Genomic DNA, 8,726 nt, shown 5'->3' on the forward strand with positions numbered 1-8,726 from the left:
AGGGACTTCTGCTCTTTCCAACTTCATTTCAACATTTCATAGAGGTTCACACCCAGAGTTTTGCAACTTTAGCACTATTCTGGGGCAGATAATTCTTTGTTGTGGGGGGGTGTCCCATACACTGTAGGATGTTTAGCAGCACCCCTTGCCTCTACTCAATGGATGTGAATATCATCCTGCCCTTGCCCAGTTTTTACAACCGAAAAAGGTTCCTAGGCATTGCTGGGGCTAGGGGAAAATCACTCCCAGTTGAGAAACACTGCTCTACTCATGCAGTTAAATAAGAAAAAGATGTATGAATTTAAAAAGAAATAATAAAATGTCCATTATCTGTTGATGGTATGTGTGTGTGTATGTAGCAAATCCAAAAGAATCTATAGATAAATTATAGGAATTAATAAGTGAGTCTAAGAAGGTAGCTAGATATGTGGTCAATATATCAATATACAAAAATTTATTGTACTCCACTATAAGAAAGAAAGTAAAATTTTAAATGTTGCCATTTTTAATAATATCAAAAGATTTAAATTTAGGAATAAATCAAAAAATGGCATGCTCATCCTCTGAGGAGAATGATGAACTATTAAGAGTACTGTTCAAAGACCCAGATAAGTGGGAAGATATATCACGTTCCTGGAATGGAAGACTCATTTCAATTCTCTCATATTAGATCTACAGATTCAATGAAATTCTAGTAGAAATGCCAGCAGTTGTGTGTGTGTATAACTTGACATTCTGAATGTAAAATTTATATAAAAATATAAATGAATTAAGAAGAAAGACCTTTGTAAAAGAAGGACAGGAGAGGGGGAGGATTTGCACAACCAAATATCAAGACATTTATAAAGTTATAATAACTAGAAATGGTATTGGTACAAGAAGAGAGACATTTTTCAGTGGAACAGAAGACAGCTTAGAAATAGATTCCACTAATGTGGACACTTGATTTACGACAATGGTTGTATTGTACATCAATGAGGGAAGAGCAGTCTTTCCAATAAATGGTAGTAGATCTCTTGAATATCCATAATGAGAAAAAATGAGACTTGTCCTCTACCTTATATTATATACAAAAATCAATTTCTGGTGTATTATCAGTCTAAATCTAAAAACAAAACAATAAAATTCCTAGAAGAATATACAGGACAATATTTTTATGACCTTGGGATAGATGTAAATTGTAACATAGAATACAGAAAGACTATTCTTAAAGGAAATGATTGTTGAGTTGTACTACATTAAAATTAAGAACATCTCTTCATGAAAAGTTAAGAGAGTAAAAAGGGAACCTGTGGAACAAGAGAAGATGTTTGTAATGTGTACAAGTGAGGGCTTGTGTACAAATTATATAAAGAGTTCCAAAAATCAGTAAGAAAAAGATGGACATGTCATAGAAAAATGGATACAAAGTAGAAACAAGCACTTGATAAAATAAGTATATGAAAGGTATTCAGTCTCATTAGTTGTGAAAGAGCTACAAATGTGAAAAATTAAATGAGATGTATTATGCACCTACAAAGTTAAAAATAAATGAGATGGTATTTTGTTCCTATCAGTCTCAAATAAAAAGACTGACAATATTAAGTGCTGACAAGGATGCAAGCAATGGAGAGATTATACTTTAAAATTTATGAACATTTCAATCGGTACATCCACTTATACAAAAGTTTGACAGTATTTACTAGAGTTGTATGTATACATGTGGTATAACCCAGCAGTTTCATCTAAGGGTATATATCTTACAGAAATGGGTGGATGTATGTACTCAGAAGCAAGTAAAATAATATCCTAGCAACATTAATAATAAGGCCAAAAATAATGAAATAGTCCATAAACAGTAAAATAAAAATATAAATTTTTATTTATTCATATGGTTTAACCTATATAGAAATACAAGGAATAAACAACAGCTATGAATGTGAATGAATAACTGTTTTATGCAACATGTATACTTCTCATTATATAATGTGTCCCTAAAGAAGCTAGAAAAATAAAGAATAGCTAATATATAATTCCATTAACTTAAAGTTGAAAAACAAGTAAAATAAATCTATAGTATTAGAAGTCATCATAATAGTTCTCCTTGGGGAGGAGAGGAAGTAATGATGACAGGGCATCGTGAAATGTGCTTCAGGGGTACTGAGAAGCTTCTACTTTTCAGCCTGGCACTGGTGCCGTGGATGCCCACTGTGGGATAAGTCACTGAATTTTACATTCTTTTTGTGAATTTATGAGTTTATACTTCAATTTAAAATGCTGTGCATATTTTAAATAAGTACTTTTTAAATTTAGGAACAAAGATTTTATTTTGTAACTATTAAAAATGTCTAATAATGTTATTTTCCAAATCCTGCACATCTTTGATTACTTTTACCACCTTCACCTGCTTAAGACTGAGTTTATTAAAACCCTCTACACTTATTCTACTTCTAATCTTTATTCCATGTTTTCTCCCTCCTGAGAGCTTTTCCTTTATGTCTTCCAGTGCAGTGTTGTTATTTGATACATTCAAGTTGTTTATGACTTTTCCAGTTTGGGTACACATTAGCCTTTTTTTCTTGCCTGCTTAATAGTATTTTGTTCAATAGTAAGTCCTGATTCCTTTTAGTTTGCATTTTCCTAGTGTATTTCTTTTTTTTTTTTTTTGTGGTATGCGGGCCTCTCACTGTTGTGGCCTCTCCCATTGCGGAGCACAGGCTCTGGACGCGCAGGCTCAGCGGCCATGGCTCACGGGCCCAGCCGCTCCACGGCATGTGGGATCCTCCCGGACTGGGGCACAAACCCGTGTCCCCTGCATCAGCAGGCCAACTCTCAACCACTGCGCCACCAGGGAAGCCCTTTAGTGTAGTTTTTTAATTTTAGCTTTGTATTTTTGATTTCTATTATTTACTTTTATCTCTTTTTCCTTAATTACTCCTTCTCTTTTTCACTTTTATACTTTCTACTGTTTTGGAAATTCTGGGTCCTATTTTAAATTCTATAAGTGGTTACTTTTATATTTGTCAAATACATTCCATAATTTTCATTTTTTAATTTTTGGAATACATTTTGAAGTGGTATCTTTTCCATCCTTTTTCTTTTCTTTTTTTACATGCTCTTCTAATCTGATTCCTATTCGGTATTAAAATGTAAAACTTGGTTTCAGTGCTCACCATCAGTGAACATATGTTCCTCATTCTTGAACAATTAATTTTACTTTATGTCTTGTTAGCTTAGCTTCTATTTTCAAGAAATTGTTTTAAAGAAATGTATATGAATAATCTATTTTCTGTGGCCTTAGTTATATGTTATTTTTCCTTTTATGTTTGTTAATATTTGCTTCACTTTATTTTTTCTGTTTATAAATTCTTAGGTGAATAATTTCTGTGTAGGCTTGATACGTGAATCAGGTATGGTATACAATGTATATTTGTCTGGTTTGTTGACTTGGGTGGTTATAAAATATTTTTGGATTAAGAGCTGGAATAGAGTGTGATGTGCACAGCTCTTGGTCTACTCCCAGAGTGCACTGCATTCAAGGCAGCTCCATCCTACTATAAGCCTGCTCTGCTTCCTTTACTGTTTGTCTCCATGAGGTGCATCCTCAGAGGACATGGTGTGGGACTCCCAGTCAGTATTCCCTCCATCTAACCCTTGGCTGCCTCATAATTCCAGAGACTCTGAGATGATGAATAAAGGTGGGTTTAGATAAAGTTCTACACTTGCTCCAGATTCTGGCATTAGATTTTTCATCCATCTCTTCAGAACATAAATGTTAACGTAGTATAAAAGGTATGGATTTTAGCTTTCTTTCTGAGTTCTCAGGGGTTTTTTGTTTTGGGTTTTTTTTTTTTTCATGGAAAATTAGGAGATGTTGTGTTGTACCCTCCTATAAAGATACTATTTAAATATAAGAATACAAGTCTACTTTAAAAGGAAATTCATATTTAATCTTAGAAAAATAGATGTATCAGATCATAAGAATCCAAAGAGAGAGAGCGGGTGGGGGAGAAATGTCAATGTGGGGGAAGGAATGTTGCAGCTGCTTTTTGGCATTTAGCAGAAAGTAGATAATGCTTGTGACAATAACAGCAACACACACTGGAAATTACAGGGCCATATTTCAAGATTGTACCTGAAAAAATCTTTAGATAGGAAAAATAAAGTAAATAATTACTAAAAAGAGAAATGAGAGGTAATTAATGAACTGGAAAATAATTATTCATAGGCTTTTGCCTCTGTTTTTTACATACTTGCTCATATTAATTGACTACAATATGCTAAGTACTTATAAGCAATATTTCATTTCCACAATAATATTATGAAATGGCTGTAACTTCTCTGTTCTATAGGTGAGGAACATACAGTTAAAATAATTTGCTTAAGGTCACAGAGCTGCCTTCATTTCCTGCCTATGATCTGGAGCAACAGACTGTGTCCTCTTCCATAGTCAGACTGACTCTTTCTACCTGGTAAAGTTAATTTTGAAAATATTGTTTATTAAATATAAAATGAAGTTATAAAGCATATATTTTATTTAAGTGTAAATGTAAAATGTGTGTTTGACAGGATTATGTTGTATATTTACACTCTTCTCACTCATGCAACCAAAGTAAATATAATTGTCAGGTCCTTCCTGATTATTCTAGAACAAATAATCACCTGTTGCCAGCCCTCCTAGGTGAAGATATACTTGCCTGAGAAACTGAAGAATATCTCTTGGGCTTTCTTAGAAACTAGACTAGGTTTCTTAGAAACTAGACTAACACTAGATTATTTCACAGCTAGAGGAAGGGTAGAAATATTATTAAGGTGGATATTAACTTTGTAAGGGCAGTAGGTACTAAGTTGTAGTTCAATTGCTACAATTGTAGTTGTCAATTGCTCTGATTACTCATATTAAATAGTTTAACATGAGTTTGGCAGCTCTACTTAATTATTAACCTTAATGTGGAGGAGTTGATGATACTACCTTAAGAGTTTTGGCTGGAAAATGACCCTTGGCATGCATCAAGAACTCCTTGGCCTGCCAAGAAGTGCAATGTTAACACCCATATAATGAATTATAATAAGCTGGTTATGTGCAACATGCCCATATTTGTCCTTGAAACTCTCTAAACCAAACATAAAATCAAGGCCATTAGGAATACATTGAACATCTTTGGGAGAGTGAAAATCAAACCCTTTATGTAGTGTAATTTCCACTTCCATACATATGGAATACAATGTGGGACTTCTGGAGCGGGCTGCCGCGGGCTCGGGCTCAGGGGCAGGCTTCACTGCACGGCCGGGGACCTGCGTCCGCCGGCGGGCTGACTTCTTTGGCTTCGTGAGACCCCAGCCGGGACGCCAGTCCCCTCCAGAATGAAGGTCTTCCTGCCGGTGCTGCTGGCTGCCCTCCTGGGTGTGGAGCGAGCCCACTCCCTGGTGTGCTTCTCTTGCGTGAATAAGAACAGCGACTGGTACTGCCTGAAGCCCACTGTCTGCTACGATACAGACAACTACTGGGTGAGCATCTCTGCATCCGCTGTTATCGGGAACGTGGTGGACTTTGGCTACACCCTGAACAAGGGCTACTCCCCATTCTGCCCCATCCCGAGCGTCAATCTCCGTGTGGCGTCCGTGGACACCCGCTGCTGCCAGAGCTTCCTGTGCAACATCAGTGCGGCCGACCGCGGGCTGCGGGCCAGCGCCGCTGTGCTGGGCCTCGGGCTCCTGCTCAGCCTGCTGTCGGCTCTGCTACGATTTGGTCCCTGACCCCCGGGACCCTGTGCCCGGCCCAGACTCCCAAAGCTCAGGAAAGAAGGAAAGCCCAGCTCCTCCCAGACCCAGGAGGATCTCGAAGCCTCCTCCCCTAGACTCCTCCCCCTGCAGAGCCCACTGTCTAGGCCCTGGGTCCTCACAGGCAGGCCTGCCCTCTGCACCCACACACCTGCCGGCTACCCTTACTTCCAGGTCAGCCTTCCAGGGGGAACCTGGGAACGGAGCCTGAGGGCCCCAGAGTCAGAACCACGTCCCAGGGACATGCTGGGAGGGGCACCTGATCCCAGGCCTGCCCCTGTCCAGGCCCTGTCCGCCCGCAGGTGCGGAAGATGTGCTGTGTGGAGAGGCGCTGGTCCGTGTGTCCTGCTAGGCACGGGTGAGTGTGTGGCCAGGTCTCGGCCTGTGTCGGGGGGCGGGGATGGGAGTAAGCGTCAGGATCCCGGCATCCGCAGCCCCTAGAGCCCCAAGCGCCAGCACAGAACCCCTTTCCCCTGGCATCTCTGCACACCTCATTTCACTCACTTCAAGGGCAGCCTTTAGGAAGACATGCCTTCCACTGTCCCCAGGTCTAGGCTGCTGACCAGCCCAAAATCCAGCTGCTCTCGGGCCCCCTCCCTCCACCGCCACACTGGAGCCCTCCTGCTGCTTTGCTGCCTCAAATAAACACAGATGTTCCCACCCCACCCCCCCCCCAAAAAAATGTGGGACTTCTAGCAAATGTGCCCTGTCTGTAACTGGCCAAGTATTATTCAACACTGAGCACCTCTAGGTGTCAGATGACATAAGGGACGCGGTCTTACCATTGGGGTAAGGTTCCTATACCTGAGCAGCAGTGAATCCATTGGTAGGGATGGAGCTTTGAATCAGGGATGCAGATTTTAAATTTGTTTTGCTTTCTTCTGTGTTTGATATAGAGGCTCTACCTTCCTAATAGTCTTAAGCGGGAAGGGAGATCTAGTTATCAGGCTAAGGGCAAAACATTTTTTCTTGAAATTTCTACAGAAAGATATTTCTCTACACACTTTTCTTCCTATCACCTCTTTCCATGTGAACACCCTGGAAAATAATACACAGATGATACAAAGAATGATTCAGAGATGCCTTGCTTTTCCTTAACCTTAGTTTAGAAAATATGTTCTGAAGTCTAATGGTCAAACTGGGAAGCCAAATATTAGGCAAAACTGTGCTCTCTTACACAGGTGGTTGTACTTCCCTATCTCATCACATTGACCCTGGATTTAATGAGGAGTGGAGACGGAAAGGAAGAAAGGAAAGAAATCAATGCATTTTCCACACTAGCAGCTGGTGTGCATATTACCTGGACTCATGTCCAAGGATGAGTAAGGTTTTATTTTTTTTAAATCAGTTCACAAAGGAAGGAAACAGTAGGGAATTAGAAACAGGGATCTATGGAGGGAACCTGGGCACAGGTGAAGTTCATTATAGATCTCTTGCTGCTGTTGTGTTTTGGTAGCAGAGCTTAGGTAGCTGCAAACGAGAGTAATTTATGTTCAGTTCTCCCAGCAGGACCTACCCCGAGACAGACTGTCTGGTCAGCACTCCATTCCAAGAAGAAAAAAGAAAAAACACAGAAAGGAATAGGTAAGACGCCATTTGCTTTCCTGATGTATTATTTTCTCTAAGTTTCTTAGCAGTAAACCTTTAGAATGAAAGCCCAATGGACAAACTAACTTTACCTCATGATGTGACTAATTTAAGAGAAGCTCAAAGCCTTGATCACTGTCATCTATTTCTGGCTCTCTGATTTAGCAGACAGATGAAGTGCACTTATAGCTGACAGATGTGGAAATCCATATATAGCCAGACAAATCTCTAGTGGCTACTGATGCAAAATAATATGAGTTGTTTCCACAAAGGTCAGTTGAAATTTGCATTTGAATTTTTCTTCCTGGGGTGCTTTTAATGATAGGATCAGGTCCTTAGGCTCTTGTAGTAAAATGTGCCCTCCAAATTTGTCAATTATGTTAAGGTAAAATCTGGGTTGAGGAAATGCTAAAGAAAAAAAATGTGCTCTGAATATTTACCACATACATAGAGAGTGGCTGTGAGATAACTGAATGAGAATTGTGACATTAATCTACCCTTGCAATTACTCTGTTAATTGGCAACTCGATTATCAAAATTAGAGTTCATTAAAGGTAAAATGTTTCTTCTGTAAATTTCATCTCCTGTACAAGATAATACAAAATATTATGCTCAGTGGGGAGGCTATTTTATCCATTTGGGTCTTTTTATGGCTTACATTTCTAAATACTAAATTGTGATTATTTGTCTGATTCATTCTTTTTAAAGAACTCATCATCGCTATTGTGTTTATTTATATAAAGTTAGATTGCTTTCATAAACTATCTAATCCCAGCTCTCTGCACTGTACAGTGTGTGAGTACACTTAATTTAATTCACATATTTCACTTTTTATTGCTCAAGAAAATAAACAAAAAATCCAAGGTTATTAAAAGTCAATTTAGATCTATATACCATTCCATTACTGACCCAATTTAATAATATTTTAATTAGCCTTTTCAACAGCTTGACTCTAGAGTTAAAGAAGTGTTGATTGTATAAAAATAAAGGAGTATAATCGATATTATAACTTAGCTTGAGTCCATTTGTTTTGCTTGTAGGGGGTACTCATTGTGAAACATCCTGAGATTTTGTACAATAAAGGGTATATGGGTTTTTTTTCTCTCTTATTTCCATATTTAGGACCGTTTGTTCGAATGCCATAATTTAAAAAACAATAACAAGGAAAAAAGACAAGCTACTTTAATAAACTTGATCTCTCGGTCACCGCCAGAGGTGATACATAAAGAGTATCTCAGGGCAGTAAGTTTGGTTGATAATCTTTTCCTAAAATATAGTGTAGATTACCTTTGTACCTCCAGCAACCATCTCAATGTATAGCATAAAACTCACATTCAATGAATATTTTATGAATGCATTAGTAAACATGTAAAGCAAAT

The 8,726-nt window shown here is 38.5% G+C and overlaps 1 pseudogene; it reads left to right on the top strand.

The window, feature by feature from the left end:
* Positions 1-5,343: 5,343 nt before the first annotated feature.
* LOC136132281 (lymphocyte antigen 6E pseudogene) lies at positions 5,344-5,736 on the top strand (annotated as a pseudogene).
* Positions 5,737-8,726: the final 2,990 nt, after the last annotated feature.

The sequence above is a fragment of the Phocoena phocoena genome, chromosome 12, assembly GCF_963924675.1.
Source record: "Phocoena phocoena chromosome 12, mPhoPho1.1, whole genome shotgun sequence".
Lineage (NCBI taxonomy): Eukaryota > Metazoa > Chordata > Mammalia > Artiodactyla > Phocoenidae > Phocoena > Phocoena phocoena.